The sequence below is a fragment of the Amblyomma mixtum genome, chromosome 8, assembly GCF_055824585.1.
Source record: "Amblyomma mixtum isolate Tamu chromosome 8, ASM5582458v1, whole genome shotgun sequence".
NCBI classification, from domain to species: Eukaryota; Metazoa; Arthropoda; class Arachnida; order Ixodida; family Ixodidae; genus Amblyomma; species Amblyomma mixtum.
The window spans coordinates 81,210,910-81,237,781 of NC_143019.1; the positions used below are offsets into that span (position 1 = coordinate 81,210,910).

The 26,872-nt window shown below is 46.5% G+C and overlaps 1 long non-coding RNA gene and 2 pseudogenes across 3 annotated transcripts in view; 1 reads left to right on the top strand and 2 right to left on the bottom strand.

Moving 5' to 3' along the window:
• The window catches only part of LOC149333182 (uncharacterized), a 70,563-nt gene extending 50,857 nt beyond the window's left edge, over positions 1 to 19,706 (top strand). For 2 of the 3 annotated variants that reach the window (XR_016285295.1, XR_016285296.1), the window contains one exon: positions 14,212 to 19,706. This is a non-coding gene — a long non-coding RNA (uncharacterized LOC149333182). Of the gene's footprint in view, positions 1 to 12,767; positions 14,170 to 14,211 lie in introns of those variants that run through there. The other variant, XR_016285294.1, reaches the window with a different exon arrangement.
• Positions 8,866 to 11,084, bottom strand: LOC149333188 (uncharacterized; annotated as a pseudogene).
• A 183-nt stretch (positions 19,707 to 19,889) lies between the features above and the next one.
• Positions 19,890 to 26,597, bottom strand: LOC149333189 (uncharacterized; annotated as a pseudogene).
• Between the last annotated feature and the right edge of the window lie 275 nt (positions 26,598 to 26,872).

Consider the following 26,872-nt stretch of genomic DNA (forward strand, 5'->3'; position numbering starts at 1 on the left):
ACTCGCCACGACGTGTACACAGCAGATAGAATGCTTTCTGGGCACGTACAGTTGTCACAGTGGAGCTGCAGATACGAAGCTAGTCCCTTGCACTTCGCGACTACTTCTCGGACGCGGAGTTCTGACTGACGACACGTTGGGCAAACTGCGCCACTTATGACTATGGTCAGAGCTGGCAGATCGCTAATGACGCATGACCCTTCATCACGTGCACTTTCTTCATCTTGGAAAAGCCCGATCTTTTTTTCCGAGGCACTCACATACTGTAACGCCGCTTCAAATTCTGCGGGGGAATCGGCATCACTGTTGCTAGGCCTAGCAGCCACAGGTAGACTTGCCCTTAATGTGACACGTAGCCCCTCTGCAGTTGGTTGACTGATGAAGCCCAGCTTTACTTCTGCTTCCCAACTGTTTAGGTAGGAAAGAACATTTTTCACCTCAGAGAAAGCTTGAGATTTCAGACGCATGGCATCACGGCTGCACTTTGATGTCATTGCGAAGATGAGCTACGACATTTGGATAAAAAGACACTGTTGCGTCACTGCAGCCTGTGCCATAGGCACTTTTGATGTCATATTTGTGTGCTGAAAACCCTCTCAGCACCTCATCGCTGAAATGAGTGAAGGCATAATGAACTTCAATTTTTTCAAACCCATTGGGTTCTACGACAGCCCTTGTCACGTGAGGCATTGCTTGCAGTCTGACAACATTTCTGTTGTCGCACTTCCACATCATTTTTAACTCTTGTATCTGAAGGCCTGTGCAGCTTCACAACACTGTTTCGTATGCATTTCACTAAGTGAGGAAAATCTGACAAGAAGTGGAGACTTCTGCTGTCATCAGCTGGGTGTTTGACTTTGCATACAGTCCTCTTCATGCTTCCTTTGATGCCAAACTGCCACCACCTACTTTGGTTCCATGAAGCACCATCTGTTTTGACAAAATCAACAAACAGGCCAGCTTTCTCTGCAGCTAATGTTGCGTCCAGAATAATCTTTGACAGGGCATCAGCTTTGACATTGCTGTGGGGACCGAATACCCCCAAGATTTGCTGAAACTGGCCAGGAAAATGACTGAAGTAGCACAACCAAGCCATGATCACATTTTCTGCATGTTTTGGTCTGGAGATGTGTGGGCTTCCTAAATGAACAAAGCCCTCAATGAACCCACTGCTGGCCACCTTCAGGTTCTCCGAGAGCTTCGTTTCGTCTATAAGGATTTTTGGTGTTTTGCAAAACTGCAGCAAGCACACTTTCACTGAATCCAAAGCTGCTCTTATAGTTTTTCGTGTACTTCAGCTAGCAGCTCTTGCTGGGAAGCACCATTATTCTGTGTTTCGAAATGCTCGTAAAGCTTCGGGCTTTTCAGCCACATCAAAATGCACGCCAGTATCCATTCTTGACTGTATCGCATGCCTTGAGTTCCTTTCCTGTTGGATGCTTTGAAGCATGCTCTCACTTGTTCTCGTTGCCTTTCGGGCAGCCCAGAGAGCCTTTATTCAATTTTCGACGATGAAACTGCAGCATTTTCATCTTTCATCCTTGCAAGAACTCCCTTCAGGCTACCTTTTCACGCCGTAACTGTTGGTACGTTTCATACGCTTTTTTGTGGCGTGGCGCTAGAAGCTGGAGTCCCTTTCGCTTTATTTTATGTGGTGCTTGATTCAGAAGTACTTTCCTCAGATATCTGCATTGAATGCATGCCCTTTCGTCACGGGATGCTCCTGAGCAATTTTGGCCGTGCACATTACTTCCATGCTCTCTGTGCTTTTGCTGGGCCAAGCTCTGATTTTATCTATCCGACCATCTATGGGGTTCGGCACTGTCAATTTGGCTGGTGACCAGCCAGCCATTGTTACATACTTGTGACGATAGTGAAAGGTCACAAGATACTGTGTAGCGTCAGCCACTGTAAAGCCATACTTCATGCCGATCTCTTCGGCTATCTGATACCAGACAAAGGCTTGAAGCGGAGAGAAACAGGTCCACAACTGTCCCACTGCCGAAACAGCCGCTTCTACAGCGAGCTCACGCGGATGTTCTGGTTCTATAAATCCAGCTATAAGAAGGTCAGCTGGCTTGAAAGGTACCCCTTGATGGTTGAAGTACCCCAGGAAATGCACGTTGTCCAGTGCTCCTGTTAAATAAGTCTTTTCCGTGTTAAGTGTCATGCCAAACATTTCCGCCGCTACACGGGCGATGTCTGAGGGGTTGGTGCCCAGCGGTACGACGCATACGCTGTCGTCTCCGAGGTAGACTTCCTCGACCGGAAATGTATCCATGGTTTGGTACAAGCAATACCGCGTCACGATCATGTTGATGATAGTGTCTATAATGTTCGTGAAGCAGGAACCGCTTGGGACGCCTCCCCTTACAAGGAATCGTTCTCCTTTGCAGGTTCGAATTGGGGTGTCGCAGAAGTACTTGACCATTTTAGCCCATCACCTCTTCGAATTGGGGTGTCGCAGAAGTACTTGACCATTTTAGCCCATCGCCTCTTCGAATTGGGGTGTCGCAGAAGTACTTGACCATTTAGCCCATCGCCTCTTCGAATTGGGGTGTCGCAGAGGTACTTGACCATTTAGCCCATCGCCTCTTCGAATTGGGGTGTCGCAGAAGTACTTGACCATTTTAGCCCATCGCCTCTTTGAATTGGGGTGTCGCTGAAGTACTTGACCATTTTAGCCCATCGCCTCTTCGAATTGGGGTGTCGCAGAAGTACTTGACCATTTTAGCCCATCGCCTCTTTGAATTGGGGTGTAGCAGAAGTACTTGACCATTTTAGCCCATCGCCTCTTCAAATTGGGGTGTCGCAGAAGTACTTGACCATTTTAGCCCATCGCCTCTTCGAATTGGGGTGTCGCTGAAGTACTTGACCATTTTAGCCCATCGCCTCTTCGAATTGGGGTGTCGCAGGAGTACTTGACCATTTTAGCCCATCGCCTCTTCGAATTGGGGTGTCGCAGAAGTACTTGGGGGTGTCGCAGAAGTACTTGACCATTTTAGCCCATCGCCTCTTCGAATTGGGGTGTCGCAGGAGTACTTGACCATTTTAGCCCATCGCCTCTTCGAATTGGGGTGTCGCAGGAGTACTTGACCATTTTAGCCCATCGCCTCTTCGAATTGGGGTGTCGCAGAAGTACTTGACCATTTTAGCCCATCGCCTCTCGGTGCGGTCAGGTCATACGGGCCAGACCTTTCCTTCGCTATCAAGAACGTGCTTGAAGTCAAATAGGCCCTTGAGTTATGCTAAATGCACCTCTTATGAGCCATGGTGGTATGGACTTGTCAAAACGCGACCAGTCCGCGATCATGATTTGGTGTTGCTCATGATGCCTCAAGCACATCTTGTGTATTTCACGCAGCCATTTCAAGGCCATAGCCGATTGGTATACGATGGTCAGTAGTTTTCAGCCAATCGATCAAGGGGTAGAAGAATCGCGCTTCCTCGATGTACATGAGGAAGGGATACCCCCAAGTGGAACGTATCTTCTCTTTCTCAACGCTACAAATCTATGACCGAGCGAAAAGACACACATCAGGTATGGTTAGGTGCTTTCCAGCGCCAACAGCATGCCAAAATTGCCTGATCCTTGAGCATTTCCTCCGGGTCATCAGACACGTCGCGCTTAGTCCTATAGCCCTGCATCTGCTTATACGGCAGGCCGGGAGACTTAAAATCTTTTCACAAAGGCTTTATGTTTTCATGTTTCTTCTGGCAGTTAGTTCTGCAGTGTGTTGTCTTGCATAGCTTGGACTTTGCATAGCAACTTTGCTCCCTCGCGTAGCAGTCCTGGTGAGAAGTTGGATAAATTTAGTGGGCCTTGAGAAGCTATGGCAGGAAGTTCGGGCAGGGGGGGGGGGGGGTGACCAACTGAAGTGCACACATTCTGGACACTGCAACGTGCATTTATTACCACTTGCCACAATTTGCAAGCTTGAAACTTTTGGATTTGTGGTGCAATAGGCCTACTGGTATTTAATTATGCGATGCAACACACTTTATGAAAAGTAGAACTGAAGTGTTGAATGGTATGAACGAGCTAAATGAAGGGTGTTGCACAACAGAAAGTCAGCGCAGTCACACCAGCTGACTCGACATCAGTAGTCGCTGGAGACACCAAACTGTCTCCCGCACAATGTCACAGCTGCAGTGAACAACCGCTGAGCCACATTCCTTTGCAACGTTGTACTTATTACATTAATCACCATATTCAGTTCTGCATCTTCACACTGACACAATCATGGCATTTAAAGACAGATAAAGTGCACATGCGTATGCAAGGAAACATACATCCGCAGTATTTTAGCCACGCAGTGAAGCAAGATATTGCTCGAGTACTGGAGGCTCTCTAGTCCAAAGTAGCTCGACACTTGAGAGCCGTACAAGCAGGTGTGGCAATTGGCAAGTATTGCACTCACTTTGTACATGCATTCCAACTTTTGTTTAAAAAGTTTTTGATTTTTTCGAAAGTCTAAGAAAGCGAAGTTGCTGGCAATTTTCCCAAATCCCCACTCCACTCACTGCTGCACAACTCATGGCCTTATTAAAGGCTAACTGTTTGGGTGTCGCACGGGTTTTGCCATAAGGTTTCAAGGTTGCCATAAGGTTTTGCCATAAGGCCTCAAAGGGTACGCTGGGTCCCCGTAAATGCAATAGCGTCGGCCCTGGATGAGCTTCTCGAGTTTTTTGTATGTGCTGCTCTCCCTCACAATCCCTAAAAAAAATTAAAAGTGAAGTTAGTAAATATAAGTGTTTCACGTTGTGGGCGATTCCTCTGCGCGGGGGCGCACAGGCAGTGACTCGAGGCAGGTCTTTGTATGAAAAGGTTTAATCTCACATCAGGGGGGCCAGTCGTCGTCGTGGGGCAGCGGGGTGGGCAGGTGGTCCTTTGGCAGGGCTGGTCCAAGAGCGAGAGAGCGCGAGCCTTCCCGGTCGCGCCTTATAAAGGCTTTCTCCTAGCCTCACTCCCCCCGCCCCACCACTCGGGAAGAAGGGGTCCGAGGCTACCCGCGGTGAGCGGCGCGAGATTTGACCTGCCCGCGAGCAGACCCTACAACGTTCTCATAGCTTTGTACCCTCTCAAACAATTTGCTCATTTTGTCAGAACATTTTTGATACATGATTTGGGCATTGTTTTCTATGGTACTTAAGCAACTCAGGCCATAATGTGCCAAATGCAAGGTTTTGCATCATGAAGATGATTCGTTCATCAAGGGTAGTAAATTCGTTGCAACATCCTAACGCACGTTTTAACATCAGAACATTTTCAAGGTCTTTATTTCTTTAGCACCTCTTTGAGCTTGGACAACATTGATAGGCAGGAATGCTAAAGGCATTGAACACATTTATCAGTGCCCTGAACTTACCAGGATCATGCTTGCTTCGAGGATACGACCCGTCGAGTTGGCAAATGATATGCCATTAGGGCACATAATGGCCTGATACTTTAAAGCGTGAGTGCGCTTATGGCCCGAAAAGAAAAGCTTTTGGTCTCTGGATGGAGGACAGATTGCTCTTGCCGTACCATCAATAAATGCCCAGCAGTTTTCCAGTGGTGCCCCTTTTGAACGGATGGCCTGGAAAGAAAAAAGAAAGGACAAAAGGCCTGTTAGAAATATTCGCAAGTAAAGAAAGTAGGGTGAGAGCACTGCTTCAGAGACCGTTTCCAGAGCCGCAAGGTCCAGCCACGAATGGTGGTTCATGTCGTCCACCAAGTGTTTGAAGCTGTCCTGAATATGGACGAGGACTTTGTTTGTAATGCTCGAAATGACCGAGTAATGCCGTCCGAACAGGTGCTCCAGGTCACACAGCCGGTTCGGATAGGCTAGTCTGCGCAAGGTTGTGTGCAAAGGTCCTCTCTGCCAGCTACCGGAACTTCCTGAGCCGGTTACAGGTAGCAGTGCACTCCGAAGCTTCCACAAGTGGTTCTTCTCAAAGCTAAGCAACGTGTGAAAGATGCCGTCGTCTTTTTCTTCGATGTTAAGCAAGTCATGGGAAGAAAGTTGCCCCTTTCATTCTACGCTGAAGACTTCTAGACAGCGTTCAATCTGTCCACTTCAAAGCAGACATCAGAAACGGGTCTTCGGGTATGCTTTCGCGGCTTTGACATCGTCTTTGTAATTGTAGCAAATGCAGAAGTATGTCCATGCAGTGGCTCATGAAATCTACTTCAGTATTTGGTAAGAACATTTCTTGTGCCTAAATTATTTTCAACTGCTTATATAAAATCGTACAATAAACAGTATGTTTTACAATAAAAATAAAAATGACTAATATATTTTATGAGATGTAGTGCTTTCTGTTCAATTGCACAGAGAGTGCGCTAAGCACAATTTCGAGTCGAGGCAAAGATGACTGTACAGTGCGCCGTTCGCTTCGTTATTGGTAGGTATGCAGCATGCAACTGAAACAGCATTAAAAATCTTCCAAAGTAACACAAGTTTCAGGCACTAACAAGCCGTTTCTATTTGTCAGCACTGCCTCGCTCATTACTACCGGAAGTTTTAGCCTTGTCACCTAGCTCTTTCAAATGGACAGTACATGCACACCGGTAAGCGGCAGTGCTTTTGACAGCAGTCCCGCATGGAGTCCAAGCAAGGAGTCGAGTCAAGCTAGAGAGGGCTGCGACCACTGCTTGCCGCTGTATACGCAGCTGAATCATTGTGAAGGCATTGTACTAACTTTTCGAAGTGAAGGACTCACTGCCAAGCTCCACAACGTCCGCTTCATAGAAACCTTCATCGTTGGTCCCCTTCTCAGCGCTGCTGCACCAGTAAACGCTTTTCACCTTAGCGGGGTCGTTGACTGACGACGGGGCATACCTCTTAATTAAAGAAATGTGCACAACTGCCTTGAACCCATCCTTATACTTCACGTACGCGAATGCGAGTGATGACGAAGTCATTGCTAGTCATATAGTTTCTGACTATTATTCAGACTTTGTATGGTATTTTACGAGGCATGTTGCTACAAGGGCTGAAGCTAACACAGAACAAGCCTAACTTGACTTGCCCGATGCTGCTGCTCAAACACATATACCTGACTTGCAAAGCCTTGATATGGCATCCATTTGACATAGTAAACGTTCACTTTGTACTTGCTCAACTGGTTACCTTAAAATGCTCTGTTAAAGCTACTCGCTGCATTCACATTTGTTCAGTGCAAATATTTTCCTTGTCTGCCAGCACTCACATACTTGGTGGGTATTCACCGGACTGGAGGAAGTTGTGATGGCGCAAGTCAGGGTGTACCGCGTGAGCACACCACACGAATGAATCGTGAACAGATCCCAGGAATGTTGCATCGAGTGCCCTGATACGAAGGTTTGCATCGCACATGTGTGACACATGCACAAATGTCTTTATTACTTTTACTCAGTTTACAGGTGTAAGCTGTACGTGTTATGATGGAGATGTTACACTTATTTATGCTTATTACAGTAGATGTTATCCTTATTAAAATATTTATTACCACTGCAATGCAGTGATTATAAATTTTTGCACTTTTTTTACTTGTGCCATGTGCATCATTGTTCCTCTTGTTACTTTAGGGGTTTTGCATACTCATGTCAGCTTATTTGCGAGTGCTGACATGTAATGGTGCAATTGCACTTGTTTAGCTACAGCATGACTACTATATCATGTACGGCAAAACACGTCATAAGCAACACACTGAATGAAACATAGTGCCCGTGTTTTCAAGATTAGTGCCTGGAACACAGGAAATTAAATTTTCCTGTGAATGTGATGAAAGCATCACCGCTTATAAATAGTGTGGAAAAGTAATTATAATTGTGCTGCATGTCATGTTCAAGAGCATGCGTGTCCCGCATGTTGCTTGTGCTACTTTTTTACGCAATTAATCTACCGAATAGGCTTCTTTAATAATGTAGACATGCACTGTACCTCATTTTTGTTTTGAACGCCATGTGGCTAAAAAACACCCATTAGAACGTCAGAAAGACTTGGAACTACTCTCACTCCTTAATTTGCAGAAATTAAACTCTACCCGGTAATATGCAGAAAGGCAAATTCCTATCTTCTGTACCTAACACACGAGCATTAGATGCCAAAACGTGCCTCGTATTAACCTGCCAATGGTCACACTTTTGACATAAATCATCAAACATTGTAAAAGAAAATATTCACATTTTTTTGTGTAGTTGGCAGTTATATAAACATGAGGACAGACCACTATAAATGCACAGTGCAGCTGGGTTAGTGATGCACCATTTTGTATGGACGCAAGAAATACTTTCACTATTCAACTACCACTGGCCTCATGCAGCATTTAGATGGTCATCTGTACTTGTAGTATTTTACTTCAGTCACGCATGTACTGACTGAATAATGTGTACTGTTGTGATCCATAATTGCTGTTGGGTGTATGTATCAACACCTCCTGTGGCAAGACAGTGGAGCAGTTAGTACCATAGAGTCTAAGGGCTTACCTGCCGGCGGATATCCTCGACAGAGAGCAGGCCACCACGCTCAGACGACTACAAACAGACACCTACCCAAGCAGAGCCATGTATCACAAAATGTGGCCGAACAGATACGCGAAAGAGTGCGTGTGGTGTGGGGGCTACGCCACAACGTACCACGCCACCTGGGGCTGCGAAAAAAGCCCTTTACTACCAAAGGTAAATAGCCCTAGTCTAGAGCAGTGGGAGGCCCTCCTGGCTGACTCCGACCCGAGCACACAGCTTATGCTGGTGACGAGGGCCAAGGCAGCGGCGGAGGCCAACGGGATCCTGGACTAGGGAATACCGACCACTGAAGCTCCACATCTATCTATCCCCATCCCCCTACTCCCTAACTCTTCCTTTTGAAAAAAAAAAAATAAATGTTTTCACTACTACTACTACCTGTAGTTGAAGACCCTCTTGTTGGATGAAAGAGCAGTGCCTCCGTACGGCTTCATCAGGTTCTTCCCTATTGGGAAGGCATCATGACTACAAACACAGGTGGAAGAAGAATATCTGGCAAAGATGCCACCTTATCACTTGCGGCAAATTGGCCCTGTTATTTTTCACTGCAATTTGCAAAGGTGTAGTCTGCCACACTCCGGCATCCCCTTCAGATCCTGGTGCTCAGACATCGAGATAAATATACCTATAAGCTGCATCTACTACAGCAAAAACAGGATTATGCTGTAAGATCTTTTATGATAGATCCAGATCAGAGAGGCTTTTGGATCACAACTGCCACTGCTCACTTAAACCCCTTGATGACGTCTCGCCAATCTTGCTCTGTTTTTGGGGTCTTGATATAGTCACCTTTCAACTCTTCATAGATTGCATTGCATGTTTCTGGTTTGAGGTCATTCACACTGGAATGACCAGGCCGGAACAGGCGACTCAGCGAGTGGTGGAAACGTCAGCGCTGACGCGGGTGGTTTCGTATTTACTGACAGCCAGCGTCTTGTCCGGCGTACCGGTGCTGGTTCTTTATAATATGAATTTCCTGTTGTAAGCTCACAAGCGTAGAAAACAAGACTCGTGGTTTTCGGCCTTGCATTGCTTAGCTGTCGATGCATCTGATCCACTTACAGGTTCTAACAGGTTCGTCTTTTGCGTTAGAAAGATTACATCTGCATGCAGTCTTTGTGTGAGCTAATACAAGCGTGTGAAATTGACAGCATAGCTTGTGCATAATGTGTTGTCGCTGCAGCTAATGTGAGTACAAAAAGGCTGCAGATTTGTTTTTCACTATAAAATCAACGGCATAATTTCCTATAAGCACTTTTGTGTGTGACCCTGCACACGTAAGCGTACAGAATCGCAGTGTTGATGCTGCACAATGATAATTGAGACCATCAAAGTTATACCAACCGGAAGCAAGGTAGCGAAGAGCGACTTGCAGCTTTGTTGTCGGCGGGATGGGTGCGCGCATAATTGTCTGCTGTCGCGAAATTCTTGGTCCGATGCAGGACAGCAGCTGTGAAAATTGCTCCGGGATGACGGGAAGCAGTTGCCGGTACTCCCCCGGAGTCAGAGAACAATAAACTCCTGGTAAAGCTGACTTTGTAGTCCTAGATCTTTCTGGTACACCCATGCTTTTTGCCAACATCGCCTTTTTGGAAGACACAAATCTTCATCATCAATACATATCGCCAAGGTGGCTGCAGCAAGCCGTCGCTTCCTGTTGGCCTCCATTTTAAAATATGCGCTCAAACCAGAGCGCAGCGAGCAAGCCGCTGCGCCAGTGGCGCTATGGGGTCAAGAGTGTATTCCGTCTGGCCCTCTCTGTCGTCTGCTATTTTAGACCGTCGTGCGGATGCAGTCGCTGGACGGGCCCGGCCGGGCCACGCGTGGTAGACCCCACGTGTTCGGCCCATGGACCAGACTGTGGCCCACCGTCTGGATACACCTTTAACCATGGCTTAACCAGATTAACGGCTGCAGTTACTTAGCAACAAAGGCCATTCAAAAGCATCGTTACAAAGCTGGTTATTGTCGCTCTTGCCACCATAACATTCAGTGCGTAGTACCCTTTGCAACAGAAGTACGCCAGCTTGTTGACTGCGTCAGATGGTGTACTGATGCAAACAAAAGTTCCGTCGATGGCTCCGATGTACCACTGGGATCTGCTGTCCAGCATTCGGCAGTTCCACCGGAGTGTACGGGAACAAAATCCATTCTTGTCCCAGGCAGTTTACGATAGCGTCGGTAACGGCGTGAATTCAGTGGCTGACCAATGGCCAAATGTCACTGGCCATCACTCCCTGAAAGCTGCCTGTGGCGTAAAAGCAGAGCGCGAATAGCATCTGCTGCTCCACTGTCAGAGCAGTGCTTGTGTACACGCGCTGCTGCTCAAGATCGTCGCACTGCCACATCACCAAATCCATCGTGACTCGGACATGCGATAGAATATTTGTGAGGCATATCGAACGTGTCACGATGATCACGATAACAGCTCTCCAACTGCATGCCTAAAAGAGAGCAGGCAAGGTAGACCTTGCCTTGAGTACCCTTTGCAACAGAAGTACGCCAGCTTGTTGACTGCGTCAGATGGTGTACTGATGCAAACAAAAGTTCCGTCGATGGCTCCGATGTACCACTGGGATCTGCTGTCCAGCATTCGGCAGTTCCACCGGAGTGTACGGGAACAAAATCCATTCTTGTCCCAGGCAGTTTACGATAGCGTCGGTAACGGCGTGAATTCAGTGGCTGACCAATGGCCAAATGTCACTGGCCATCACTCCCTGAAAGCTGCCTGTGGCGTAAAAGCAGAGCGCGAATAGCATCTGCTGCTCCACTGTCAGAGCAGTGCTTGTGTACACGCGCTGCTGCTCAAGATCGTCGCACTGCCACATCACCAAATCCATCGTGACTCGGACATGCGATAGAATATTTGTGAGGCATATCGAACGTGTCACGATGATCACGATAACAGCTCTCCAACTGCATGCCTAAAAGAGAGCAGGCAAGGTAGACCTTGCCTTGCAACAGGCACTTCGAACGAGCTGTATTTTTTCGGAGCAGCTGCCCAGATCTGTCAGTGCAAAATTTCAAAGCAGTCCAGAGTAATTCTCCTCAAGAACATTGGGAAGTGTCCTCTTTGGCAGTGGGAGCACTAAGAACTCTCTGGCAAACTTTTGCAAACTCTGTTACACTGAAAAAGAAAATCCTGCCTAATGGCTGCCATGGATGCACCAAAACGTAAACCAAGGTCATTAAGCAATAGGCTAAGACACAGTCGCATCAGTGTAAGTATTGAGAGGCAGGTGATCATCAGCTGCAGCACTCCCTTCATCATGCTCGTCTGATGAATGGTGCGCGCCCCTTTGCTTGCATGACAAAGGTTGAGCTGTTGAACAGGCCTCAGGCTCCAAAGTTGTGACATCGTGCCGCACCAGCTTTCTTCCCTTGTGGTGAATAACCTAGAGTATTGCAGAGTATGAAAATGCAGAAGAATAAATAAACTGCAGTTCAGAAGAAACCTCCAAATGCCATACTGGTTGGTGTTCCAAGGTGCAGTGTTGGGCCACATTCAGTTCTGACATCCATTGCAAGCGGACTACATCACACACCACAAATACAAGGAAATATGTTATAGGGTCATTCTAACTAAACATGTAATGTGGTCATTTCATGCAACTGTCCAGGCATTGCACTTCTCCTGTGTGCTCTTCAAAAATATTTCACCATAATATTTTCTCAATGCATATTTGAGAAGTTTTACTTTCCATATGAGCCTGGGCACACAAGAAAATTTTTTGCAGCCAGCGTTTGCACTCACTCAAGAATAGCCCAACAGCATTCATCGGCTGCGCGATGCCAAGATTCAGTAACAAAAAAAAATACCAGCACAATGCCTGGAAAGCTTCTGGTCGGATTATGAAAATGCCTATCTCACATGCGCATACACTCGCATCTCCCTGTTGTGGTGAAAATGAAATGCAGCCAGCACCGCACAATCGCGTAGATATTTCGAAACGAGATGGTAGACTCTCTTGGCTCTGTTCTCCTTTTTACATGTGTATTTATTCATCAGTTTTTTGTATAAGTTATCATGCAGTGCTGGCTGTGGACTGGCCACCCAGCGATGACTTCAGTGATGTGCTCCCTAGCAGGTTTGCTGATCTCATGAAAGCTCGCATGTTCAGCAGTGGTTGCAGGTGCACATAATGTCTGCCTGCGTGCGTGGAAGATGAAAATGTTCTGATTAATATATCTGGCAAATAAAATAACCGTCATTTAGGAAAGGCTGTGCATTCAGCTTGTTTTGTATAAGTTTTTTGTATAAGTTATCATTATGCAGTGCTGGCTGTGGACTGGCCACCCACGCTGGACTGGCCACCCAGCGATGACTTCAGTGATGTGCTCCCAAGCAGGTTTGCTGATCTCATGAAAGCTCGCATGTTCAGCAGTGGTTGCAGGTGCACATAATGTCTGCCTGCGTGCGTGGAAGATGAAAATGTTCTGATTAATATATCTGGCAAATAAAATAACCGTCATTTAGGAAAGGCTGTGCATTCAGCTTGTTTTGTATAAGTTTTTTGTATAAGTTATCATTATGCAGTGCTGGCTGTGGACTGGCCACCCACGCTGGACTGGCCACCCAGCGATGACTTCAGTGATGTGCTCCCAAGCAGGTTTCCTGATCTCATGAAAGCTCGCATGTTCAGCAGTGGTTGCAGGTGCACATGTCTGCCTGCGTGTGTGGAAGATGAAAATGTTCTCATTAATATATCTGGCAAATAAAATAACCGTCATTTAGGAAAGGCTGTGCATTCAGCTTGTTTTGTATAAGTTTTTTGTATAAGTTATCATTATGCAGTGCTGGCTGTGGACTGGCCACCCAGCGATGACTTCAGTGATGTGCTCCCAAGCAGGTTTGCTGATCTCGTGAAAGCTCGCATGTTCAGCAGTGGTTGCAGGTGCACATAATGTCTGCCTGCGTGCGTGGAAGATGAAAATGTTCTGATTAATATATCTGGCAAATAAAATAACCGTCATTTAGGAAAGGCTGTGCATTCAGCTTGTTTTGTTTGACTGTGCTCAGAGTGTTGCTTCCACATTGTAGTGACCACTTTGTCTTCTTTCTAGAACTCTGTGCTGCATAGAGTTGCTTAATGCGTGTGCATTATCAGCCAGCATAAGCACATTTTGTGCTGGCGTCTAAGTACCGCAATTCGGTGACCATGAGCGTGTGTAGTAATAACTTGCACCTGAGCAAGCGTTTGACAGGGCACAGGAAGTGGCCGAGCATAAACTATCCTCACAGTAGCCAATGCATGTTTGTCTCGCGAGTCGCGAGCGTGAAACCACCTAGCTTATTAAAGTGCATATCTTCAATTTTATCATGGCGCGCCTGCAGCTCAGCCTTTCGTTTCTTTAATTCTTGAGTCTTCTTTCGAAGACTCATTTTTCTCTTCCTCATCAAGGAGCATTTTTTTTTGGCACTATATCATCACCGCCATCAGAACTGCTTTCTTCTCTGGGAGAAGATCTGCCATTTTTCGCTTCTGTGCAGTTCTGGAATATTAAGAAATAGAAGAAGTGTCGCTGCACAAACTATCGGCCTGAGAATGTAGATTCAGGAGCAGATGCATTTTTTGAGCGGAAGACGGTTGCAATTAAATACATGGAAGTGCCACCCGGGTACAGGCATGAGCAAGTGGAAAAACCACACAGAATTGTGGCAGGACTGCTTGTCAGCACTGTCTGATGTTACATGCCTATTTATTTATTTTTCCCCGCAGGGAGGCGTCTGCAGCATGCAGACGTTGGTGACTGGCGACACCACGGGGTGAACCCGAGCATCCGCAGGGGGATGATGGTGAACAATGCGTCACCACGGACCCGAGCATCCGTGCTTAGCCGTGCGTGGCATCGCCGTGTCCGGGGAAAAGGGGATCCTGGTGGTTGAGCCGATGCCGAGCGTTTGGACCCTCAAGGCCCCTCGGCGGAGGCAACACACCAATTTGGCCCCAGCTTCCTGTAGACGGCACCTCCGGCCTGACCCGACCGGGGGAAATCGGCAGTCGCCTTTTCCTATCCTCCCCCTATCTTTCACTTTCCTATCTCTTTCTTACAACTCTCCTGTCTCCTCCTCTCTTCTTCGTTTGTTCCTCTTTTTCCTGGCGGCGAGGGTTAACCGTGTGTGACCAACTACCCTGAGTTGGGTCATATTAGGTTATAGTTAAGGTGTACAGCTGGCGTGGGCAGGACTTGCTTTCAAGTTCCTGTCGCGTCCCCTTGTTGGGCTCCATGGTGGGTGGCTGGCACCATGACCGAAAAACATTAATATTTTATGGCTCCCCCATTTTCCAAACCAGATCGCTCTCTCAAAAGAGGGCGGAACGATGCAGATGATTTTTTTCAGAAAAGAAAACTATCTTTCCCAAAATTTCATGTTGTCCATAGCGAAGCAGAAGGAAAACAAGCAAGACTGATATCCCCGTTCCTAGTAGCAAAGTGCCTTGGGCCTCGGGTAAAAGGTATCCAAAATGGCCAGCGGTGACTTACTGCTCGAACTTCGTGACACTGTCCAACACTCTAAACTCCCAAACCTTGCATCCATTGGGGAAATCCCAGTCTCTGTCACTTCACATCAATCTTTGAACACTGTCCGAGGCGTCATATCTGAAATCGACTTTATCCACCTCTCTGAGAAAGAAATGCTTGAAGGCCTTACTGACCAAAATGTCATAAATGTTCAGCGCATAAAGATCCGGAAGGATAACAAGGAAATAGACACGAAGCACCTGATCCTCACTTTCAATACCAGCACACTGCCTGAAAGCATTGAAGCTGGTTACCTGAAAATAAATGTAAGACCATATATACCCAACCCACGAAGATGTTTTAACTGTCAGAGATTCGGCCATGGCTCACAGAGTTGTCGCGGCCGCAAAACTTGCGCAAAATGCTCGTCAAAGGAACACCAAACTGAAGAATGTGTTGCTACACCGCGGTGTGCAAACTGTGATGGAGACCATGCTGCCTATTCCAGAGCTTGTCCTTCTTGGAAAAAAGAAAAAGAAATCATTACTCTCAAGAATACACAGAACATTTCTTTCAAGGAAGCAAGAAGGCGATATGCTCAAACAAACACATTCTCCTTCAGTGCAAAAACAAACTTCGCCGATGTGGTGCGTGGGCGTGGCGCACCACACCAGGCTTCGGCACCCGTCCAGGTCACTCGCAGTGAGCCTGTGGCGGTGCCATCCGCGCCCCAAGGCAGAGCAGCGTTAACTGCAAGTCAGGCTGCGCAGACCCCCGGGTCGGCGGGCCTCAAGACCTCTTCTCACAGGTCGAGGTCAAACTCGAACGCGAACGTGCCTTCTGCACGGTCGTCCAGCACCTCCGCAGAGGCGATGGACACGGCCCCGGGCAGCCCCGCACCGTCCACGTCGGACGGTCGGCGGAGCTCTGGATCGATCAAAAAAAGACAGGCCCCGAGTCACGGGGCCATCAACAACTTGATCTACCTTTCCATCCTATAGAAACAAAATTAAGATGGCTTTCATAATACAATGGAACTGTAGAGGACTTTTAAACAATTACAGTGACATAAAAGACATACTAGGAGCACACGCTCCTGTCGCCTTATGTCTACAAGAAACAAATTTAGGTCCCCAAAAAAATAACTTTCTTAAGAATTACACTGTTTTCCGCCGCGATCGGGTACAGGCGAGCCGGCTGTCGGGAGGCGTAGCCATCATAGTAAAAAACGGTGTCCCGGCACGAGAGCTTCAACTAAAAACAAGACTCGAAGCTGCCGCAGCCACTCTGGTTGCCCATAAAACCATCACTGTGTGCTCACTATATATTGATCCGCACTTTAATTTAACACTACATGACTTAGAGGATCTTTTAGAGCAGCTACCAGAGCCATACCTGATAGTTGGAGATTTTAATGCACATTCATGTTTTTGGGGAAGCGAGAAAACTGACGCTAGAGGCCATCTCGTAGAGGATTTTATTTTATGCAATGACGTCTGTTTACTCAATTCTAATAAACCTACATACTGCTCCCCAACCTCGGGGAAAATGAGTGTTTTAGATTTGTCTTTTAGTTCACCGTCTGTTTTTAACGATTTTAACGAGTGTTTTAGACAATCCATATGGAAGTGATCATCTCCCTGTCGTAATAAGTCTTTCCTCGCTAACAGTTATTCCCACAAAACCATGGTGTTGGAAGCTACATTTAGCTGACTGGCAACTTTTTTAGTGCACAAGCCACATTAGAGAACATAGTTTTAGAAAATACTGACATCAATGAGATCAATGAAAAGTTCACAAATTGTATCTTAGCTGCCGCACATTTAGCTATTCCTCAATCCTCTGGAATAGTAAAACAAAATCACAAATACTGGCACACAAAAGAATGTAAAGATGCAAAAAAGAAACAAAACAAAGCCTGGGGCATTTTTCGGAGATATCCAACACATGAGAATCTCATAAACTTTAAAAGAGCAAAAGCACGATACATCAGACGCAACGCAGAAAGGGCATCATGGCAACAGTACATATCCTTGATAAACAGCTCAATAACATCCAAAAAAATGTGGGAGCAGGTGCGGAAATTCACTGGAAATTTTACTCCTTTCACATTTCCAATGCTAACAACACCCGGTACTCAAACAACATTAGAAGAACAGGCCAACATATTGGGTGAGCATTTTTCTAGTTTCAAGCTCGTCCAACTACACACACTCCTTTCAAAAACACAAAACAATAGTAGAAAAACAAAAACTTCCCTTCAGAACATGCATACATGAAGACTACAATCAGCTTATTACAATGCATGAACTAAACGCAGTACTAACATCCGGTAAAAAGACAGCACCAGGCCCAGACAATATACATTATGCCATGCTTGCTCACCTCTCTGTGACTGCCATAGAGCCTCTCCTAAAATTTTTCAATAAAATATGGATGAGTGGAGAAATCCCCCAAGCATGGAGAGAAGCAATCATAGTACCCTTTCTAAAACCTGGCAAACCACCAACTAGTCCCACCAGTTACAGGCCAATAGCACTCACTAGCTGTATAGCAAAATCATTCGAAAGCATTCTAAACATCAGACTAACCTTCATACTTCCGTCCCGGCAACTTTTAGATATACACCAGTGCGGTTTTAAAAAGACATGTTCCACAACCGATCACCTTGTTCGCTTTGAGAACACAGTCCGGGAAGCGTTCATCCACAAGCAACACTGTATCGGGGTCTTCTTCGACCTGGAGAAGGCTTACGATACCACGTGGAGGTTCGGTATCCTCCGTGACCTAGCGGACCTAGGTATCCGCGGCAGGATGCTGAGCTGTTTGAACGACTTCCTAACCAACCGCACGTTCCGAGTCCGCCTAGCTAGGCGCAACCTTCTCCAACACTTTTATACAAGAAACGCGTACCCCAGGGGTGCATCCTCAGCACGACCTTATTCATCATCAAAATGAACTCCATAGGAAAAGTAATCCCAAAATCCATAATGTATTCAGTTTCCGTAGATGACCTCCAAATAGCATGCACGTCTTCCAGCATACCTACTTGTGAGCGACAGATACAAATAACAATAAATAAACTGGCCACCTGGGCAGATAGAAACGGATTTAGATTTTCTCCTCAGAAAACAGTAGTTCTCTTTGAGACGAGGCCTACAGGCCGACCCCACACTATATCTAAACCAGACCCCATTACCTGGCAAACAAGAGCATAAATTTCTAGGAGTAACTTTCGATAAAAAGCTCACTTTCTTACCACATATAAATAGCTTAAAGAAAAAAGGTTCCCAGGCCCTCAATATACAGAAACTACTGTCAAGAAAACGCTGGGGGTCTGATAGGGCATGCCTGTTACATATATATCGTTCTCTGGTTCGCACTATCCACAATCTTGGTTTAAGGCTGTCTTCCGGTGCTTACAGAACTTCACCGCAAGTCTGTATGTGGAAACGAATGAACCTTCCTTAGAAGATCGAAGAACTGCACTAACTTGTACATACATCCTCAAAATCCTGTCTCAGCCCAGACATCTCTGTAAATGCCCATCCCGAATACTCTTCAACAACAAGCCTAACGCGATTAAGCCGCTCTTGCGCTTCGAAGAAAAATGCCAAGCTCTGAACATACTAAACGAAATTAAAAATATTGCCCCAAGACACGAAGCGCTACCACCGTGGTACTCTCCCCGCAGTGTGTGATGTCACACTAACACGCTTCAGTAAAACCTGTACGCCACACAACCATATAATACAAGAATACCTAGCACTACAAGAAAAATACAGAAATTACACTGCATTTTATACTGACGGGTCAAAAACTCATGCTCATGTGGGAAGCGCAAGTAATACAAGGAAAAAATGAAAATGCAGTACGACTTCCCTCATGTGCTACAGTTTTCACCGCGGAGTGCTATGCTATTAATGTTGCGGTACAGAAAATAACAAACGAAAACATCAAAGAGAGCATCATTTATACAGATTCACTGAGCGTCCTTACAGCATTAAACTCCAAAAATGCCACAGAGCCACTGATTGGAAGCATCATACACAATATAGTAAAGGTCACAGCACAAAAACATGTTATAAAATTCTGCTGGGTTCCCAGTCACGTTGGCATTAGAGATAATGAGAGAGCCGACACGTGTGCTGGACAAGCCAGAGCCATGGAGGTGAAACATGTGGGTTTGCCTCCGAGGGATTACTTGAAGTTAGTGCATAGCAGACTAAGAGCCAAGTGGCAAGCTTCTTGGGAAAATGAAGGACACAACAAGCTGCATACCATAAAGCCCATTTTAAAAGAATGGAAATCATGCCGTCATAAAGAACGTTTTATCGAAGTAATTTTATGTCGTTTACGCATAGGCCACACACACATCACCCATAACTTCTTAACAAAAAAAGACAAACCTGTGTGTGAAATGTGTGGTGAGGAGCTCACAGTGAATCACATTTTAATCTCTTGTTCGCATCTCGAAGAACTTCGAAAAAAAATTTTTACGGTATTTTACAATGAACACATTCCAATTCATCCCGCATTGCTTTTAGGCGAGCAAACACTCGTCGAGTTTTCACTTGTTTGTAAGTTTCTAAAGAAAGCCAATGTTTTAAATTTAATATAATGTAACTTCTATACACTTAACATAACATCATCTAACCTTGTGTTTGGCGCATGATAGCCATAGTTGCTTATGCGCCATAAAACCCCATATAACTAAACTATTTATTTATTTTATTTATTTACAATACCCCTAAGGGCCCTCGTGCGAGGGTATTAATTACATAGGGGGGGGGGGGGCGATACAAGCATAAAAATATGGCACAGGCATTTGAAACAAAATACACATAATAATGAATTAAACTAGTAATGTACACAAATAACACTACAAACAATGCTGAAACGATTGTAGGTTGTCGAGATATCCGCAGTAACCCCTCCGCAGTGTTATGCTGGCCTGTTCAAAATGGAATGTGGCGGGAAACTGACAGCATAGCAAGTGCCATGCAGCCACTTAAGAAGGCAGGCAGCAAATTATTGCAAAGCTGCTGAGAAGTTGAGGGAAGATTTCAAAGATTACTTCAACAAAGAGGGACAAGTCAGCTGGTTGTGGACAGCAGTGGCCAAGTATGTTCTCCCAACTTTATTACAGATCTATGACATTGACATCTGTAGCGGTCCCATGAAGGGATACGCTGTATTTGATGAGCGACTGATATGTTTTGTAACATTGCCAGCTGCCGTTGAGGCCCTGCTGGTATTCGACGCAAAGAGTGTGCCAAATGCATCACGTTCATCTTTTGCGGCCAGCCTCTTTCTTCTCTCCAAGACATCTACAGCGGAACTTAGCAAGCAGCAGGCGTTTCTGCTGATCTGCCTCGTCATCTTCGTTTTTCCTTTTTTGTTTTAGCCCTCGATAGGCCTGGAATCCTGTTTGGAGTTTCCTGCTCTTGGATATCGGCATCTGCTGCGCCGTCTCCTCAGACGAACTGTCTTTCTTTCATCATTTGTGCACACTTAAATTTACACCAGTGCAGGTATTGTATTTTGTTCTTACTCAAAGTTTAACAACACTTCGAATGTTTTGAGTTCTTACATAATGTGTGAGAGTGACTCCAAGATTTATATTTAAGTTGGTGCTGCTCCAATGAAACATGCTTAGCATTCTGAACATCAAGACTCTTTTAGGTAAACACACGCCCATTTCTTTCCTCCTGGCATCCTAGGTGAAAAGAACATATTGCCATTCAGTGAGGCCACCAAGCCTTTGTAAAATTCCTGTAATAGAAAGCGCCCTTGTAAAATTCCTGTGGTGGAACGTGAGGAATAAAGAAAACTCAATAGTTTACAAAATGGAAAATATTTCTGCACAACCATGCATAAAATAATGTTAATGAAAAGCATATATATGTGCTCTATCTTCACGAACAAATAGCGAATAAGTTTTTACCCATAACCGTGCTTCTTTTCCAGATTTTCTTTTGGTCCACCGCCAATAGCTATCTATTACACAATATATAAAAGACGCTGGACTCTAATGACCACCGCAACAGTGTTAAAACTTTCGTCAATTTCCTCTTCTGTGTGCAAAGTGGATATGCTTTCCTGCGTTGGGCATCCACTTCACAGGAACATCAGCCTTCTGAAGTGGATCCAGTGTGGCTCGTAAGCTCACGTGAAGGTAGTCCTCACGTTTGTAAATTTGCAGCACGCTGCACGGCTGCATCTTCATTCCTCAAACCATCAGCCATGTATGCATCTGTTTAGACACGAAGTGTGAAGCAGTCAGGCGCTTGGATCTCTCGAGGCTCCATGTTGTAGAGCCGCTCTGCATCCTAGTCGCTTGCTCAAGGACCCATGAATCTTCTAAAGTAAGCTCGCATGAGCCGAACTTGTACCCGGCTTGTGGCATCTGGCTTAGAGCCTCCTCTGTCCTCCAGCATCTTGCATAGCATGGCATTTAGAATCCACGCAGAATCCACGCTCAATATTTTCAATAGGGTGATGCATTCTCTCATGGTCTTCTGTCACTCTCAGACAAACTGTGGTTTCTTGAGTCAGGTGCCTTCCAGCTTTCATTGGCATATGTTTACAAAACGTATTTGTGAGAACTCTCGTGTGTGCACGCTGGCCTTCTTAGTCCCAGTGCCCATGCTCTGGGTTTGTGTACACGACTGCGTTTCTCGCACAGGCTGCCCCAGAGCGTTTCAGGTCTAGTACAAACCATAATTAATGCAACTACATGCTTGCAAACACCTTGAGCTCCATCCAGCCTGGCAGTTGCAGGTTCCTTCGACGACAGTTCCATTTGATGAGAGCACAGCAGCAGTGTTGTATAATTTCGCCAAAGAGAACAATGCTTCGCCAGTTGCTTTGACAAAAGCAGTGATGGAAGTGCTGCGCCAATTGCGCCAAACTGCGCCAAAAGAAAAATGCTGCTACATGTTGCGCCAAACAGGCATTTTTATTAGTAATTGCGCCGCATCTGCGCCGAAACGGCGCTGCGAAAACGAAGGCAAAAAAACGTCAAGCGTCAAGCCACACAGAAACCGAAAACATGTCTAATATCATCATTATTGAAAATCCAGGGAAGCCTGTTGTAGCCTTCGCCGTAGCCGGGTCAAGCCGCGCCCGCCTCCATGTTTACACGGCGCACGTTGGCAAGCTGTTAGTCGTGTTTCCAGTGTTAGAACACTGTAGTCGTGTTCTTTGTGGGCTGCCTTCAGGTTCGCTGCCGGGTACATGGCGCTTTCAACGATCAGAGGTAAGTTTCGACTATTTTTCAGGGTGATTTATGTACCCTTTTGTAAGATCGACACCGCGTTTAAACGTTCTTGAGTTCCTGGTGCAAGTCAGATGGCGATATGACTGAAATTGCGTCACCTTTTCCCGGGCGCGCGTCTCGCCAGTTCACTTTCAGTCACGGTAGCGGTGTTTATCGTTATGCGTCTGGAGTCGGCACTGTGCACGCGGAAACGTCCTCAGTCACGACGTTGTTGCGCGACGTCGAAGGCTCGGTACTTCGCTGTTGTCCATCGCGTATGTGGCAACGCGGTGTTGGCAGCATGAACAGCATAACGAGCACGCTTTGCATCCTGACTCTTTTTCCGTTTCTGACCGAAATAACGCAGAGACCTAGACTTTTTCGCACCAGTGGGCACGGATAACTACTCGACGACATTAGGGTTAGCACGCTTCAGGTAGCAGGCGCGGGCCTTTATTTTAGCCGATCGAAAACAACCGCATTGGTCACTTGGTTTAAATCGCAATGGAATCACACGTTGCGTATAATTTTTGTACAATTTCTCATGTTGCGTGTTGCTCGCGGTTGCTTAAAAGAAAGTAAAAATAAAAGCGCGGGCTTTCAAACGAGGCCAAATAGGCGCTGACGGAGCGCGTAGTTCGCTAGTAGCAGGCGGCCGAAACAGTGTGACTTCAGATTCAGACATCAGTTTAAAGGTCTTTGGCGCGTATTGGATTGACATGAAGTAAGCTTATATGTGTATATCTATTTGTATTTTACAATCCGAGCCAGCAGTTGTCAATTGTCAGTAGTCTGAAAAAAAAATTTTTTTTCATTATTTCAGGGCGGAAAAGCAAGTTTAAGGCCCAGGTGCTAAATGAAGAGGATGCCAATGGTGACTGTATTGCTGTGTGGTGCAGAGCAGGACCAAAAGAGGAGGAGGCCACTTGCATTATCTGCAACAAAGTTATAAACTGCTCACAACATGGCGTAAATGCTGTGAAACGGCATGCTTCTAATAAGCAACACGTTGAAGCTTGCAAGCAACACAGGAATGAGCTGGGAGTTTTGAAGAAGCCTGCTGCTGCTCAAGCTCTGTTGACATCATGCCTTCTCGCAAGACCGGATGTATCTGAAGCAGATCGTGTCACATTGGCAGAGACTTACTTTGTTCTTGGTGTGGCTGTTTCTGGGATACCATATTCATGGGGGGACACCGCAACCTCGCTCTTCCCTCTGATGTTTCCAGATTCAAAGGTTGCAAAAGAATTTCAGTGTGGCAGAAAAAAAGTCTCGTATATAGTGTCGGATGGCCTTGGGCCATATTTTAAAAGAGCAGTTGTTGATGAACTTAACAAGGCGGGTGTGTACTAAACCATCCAAATTCTTGTCATTCGTGTTGACTGTTGTGTGAAATGTACAGTGTGTTTCATAATAAATAGCTGTAATTGTCAGTCGCTTCAGTGATGCTTTCAACACGGGAGGTACACTGGCGTAATTTATTCGCCATCTGCTCCAAAAACAACAATGGTTGCTCCAAACTGGTATTTTTTCTGCTCCGAAAACACCAATGACTGCTCCAAACTGGCATTTTTACTGCTCCGAAAACACCAATGGCTGCTCCAAACTGGCATTTTTACTGCTCCGAAATCTGCTCCAAAAAGTAAAATGCTGCTTCCATCACTGCAAAAGTTGACCTGCCAGCCTTGCAAATAAGAACATTGTGAAGCTTCTCTGATTTAGACATCCTGTATCTGCTTACAGTATGCTTCTGAGCACCGTGTACGTTCTGATGTGCCAAGATTTCTTGCTCTGAGAACCCATCTGGCATGCCTTTTTGGTAATATTGCTTGAAGAGGAAGGGAATCGTGAATGGCTCGTAGTGGTACCTGCAGCAAGTGTCAAATTGTTTCAGCACTCCACATATAAACACCATGGAAGCATACACAGCTGATCATGGGATCACCAATGCGATCTTGAAATAGAGTATTCATACGTTGTGTCTTGGTCACTTGTGGCAAGCATGTTTGAAAAGCAACACTGAATTCATTTTGTTTTCTATGGACAGCCATGAAGAATGTTGCACAAGGATGGGCTTGGTGAACCACTAGCTAACTTAAAACTCTGAGGCCACCCTTAGTATAAGGTTCTGGCTTGTCCATGTTGGTCAGGTTAGCCAAAATATCAGCCGCAGTTTTTTTCGACCGCATTCGCATTACTTGTAGCCACCGAAGCACGTTCATATTTTGGCTGCATCTATCTGCTCTCCATGGTAGTAAGAAATGAACACCGCGACCGACATAGTACGAGCTAAGCAGCAACTGCTATCTGTATTGCTCTATTCAAACAACACAATAGACTAGTTGAGTTGGCACTTAGTTTGTGCCAGTGGAATTTCTACTTATTTCTTGCAAGACATACATTACTGAACATGTATGCTCTATTCATTTCTTTCAACAATATACTTGTTTCAGACACTCGTCTGTAGATTAAATAGCACGCTGTAACCAGTAGACTGAATGGGCAGTGCTCTTGTGGCGGTGAGATTAGGATGTGGTATCCATCCAAGGCACTGATTGCCTGCGGGAAGCCGCTTAGGGCGTAAAACTCGCGGATGTGATCTGCCATCTCTTCATCACTGACCATGCGGATCCACCGTGCCTCTAGTACTTCAAACGCCCCACACCGAGCAGATGAGCGATTGTCTGGTCTTCGGCGCTCGACCGTAGCCAGTAAAGTCCAATCTCCACACGTTTTTTCCACCGGAATGGCCTCCCGCATGTTCGTAGTTGTACGCTCAAGCACACACCGCAGCGCGTCTACAACGTAGCGGAATGTGGCAGGCGTGACGTGCAGCGACTGGCAAAAATGAAACTCACGCAGGCTCGGTAACGTCTCCTCAAACCATCTTTCGTTGCGCTGGAAGGCCCATCGCTCTCTCTGCACAGCTGGCAAGCTTGCGGCAATCGCGGCGGCGTTGGCTCGGAGTTGCTGCTCGAAGTCGCTTGTAGCAGCCTCTTGGGAGCGTATGGCCGACCTTCACAATGAACAGTCCGAGATCTTCGCCCATTTTGAAAGGTGACAGAAGGTCTTTCATTCTGGGCGGCTTCGATGGCTGACTTCTCGCAACAGGCGGTGCCCGCTTTTGCTGCTTCTGCCTGAGCTTCAGCTAGCTTCACCTCTAGTCGCTTCCTTTCTAGCTCCACCTCATCTTTCCTCTTTTGTTCCTCTACTGCTCTTTTCTTTTTCATTCCTCCAACTCCTCTTTTCTTTTCATTTCCTCCCAGTGCTCCACTATCTCCTCGTCCTCAAAACAGGTCCTCTGTCGTACTGAAATTCAATTCTCCAGACAAGGAGATCAGGTCCATCTTACACAGCTTTCGCCAGTCCATGACCGCCCTTAAGTGCTCGCTAACAATGTGATCGCTAGTCCTTCAAGGATGTTGGTGCAAAGCAAGGTTCAAATCCGAACAGGCTACTACAACCAACGTACACTACCAGGAAGAGCAGCACAAATGCTAAGCCTGGCAATACTCAATACTTACACAAGAGCAACTAACTGGGAGTGACTCTCAGTGGAAGGGAACTTCTTCGCCAACCGGAGTCAACAGAAGTTAACGGGCATCCGGCCACACTCACAGCCGAGTTAAATAGGGTTCGGATTCCCCCAAATCCCTGACTGGGGAATAACGTTCAAAGAACGCTGTCCAATCGGATGGACAGATGTGGACGCTGGTGGGTGAGGTGTTGGAGTGCCACTGACTCCCATGGTCTTACAGGCAGCTGAGGTCAGCGAGACGGGTCTGTAGGACGACAGCTCCCTGGAGGGCTTGCGGGGTTTGAGGATAGGGACCACGATGGCCGTGGTCCAGCTCTCCGGAAGGATGCCGCTCGACCAGATGTCGTTAAACACGGTCAGCAGGCGGGCCTTTTCCGAGGCATCCAAGTTCTGCAGCATCTGCAATGTGAGCCCGTCTGCCCCAGGAGCGCACTTCTTTTTGGACCGATCGAGGGCCCTGTGCAGCTCATGTGGGCTGATTGGGTCAGTGCAGAGGGAGGCCACGCCAACAGCACCTGCAAGGACAGGAGGATGTTTTGGGTTGGACGCTGGGACGGAGGTCCCAGTGGGGGGCCTGGCATGATGTAATTTCAGAAGTTACCGCTGAAGTTGAAGCTTTTATTGAGCACTGCCTCCCTCGATAGTAGTTTTGACTACAGCGCTTCGCATGTCCGAAAAGAGCAAAAACAGGTGGTCGCTTGTTCAAGCTGCATCGCGCCCTTTGAGCATGGTTCTTACCTTGTGTTCTCAATGTGTAGCCCATGGTCCAGAAGCATCATCTGCAGTGCTACAGTGAGCACCACCTCGTCAAGTGACAGTGTGTCAAAATACGGGTGCTCCATAATGCACCCGGGCAGCTGCTTCCTAGTTGCTGCCAGTATCTATCTCGTGGCAGCATGTGCTCTCCAGTACGATCGGCATCGGCACACACCGCCCGCAGGCGCACTAATTCAAATGCTTCGGTTAGTGATTGCACTCTCTCGCAAACTGCTCAACGTAAGCTACAAGACACGGACATACCAGTGCGTATTGCCAACACGACTGGGTTCGGGAGGCTCACGGTCAGGACTTCCGCAAGCAGAGGTTGTGTTGCGGGCTACAACTGGTAAGTTGCCAG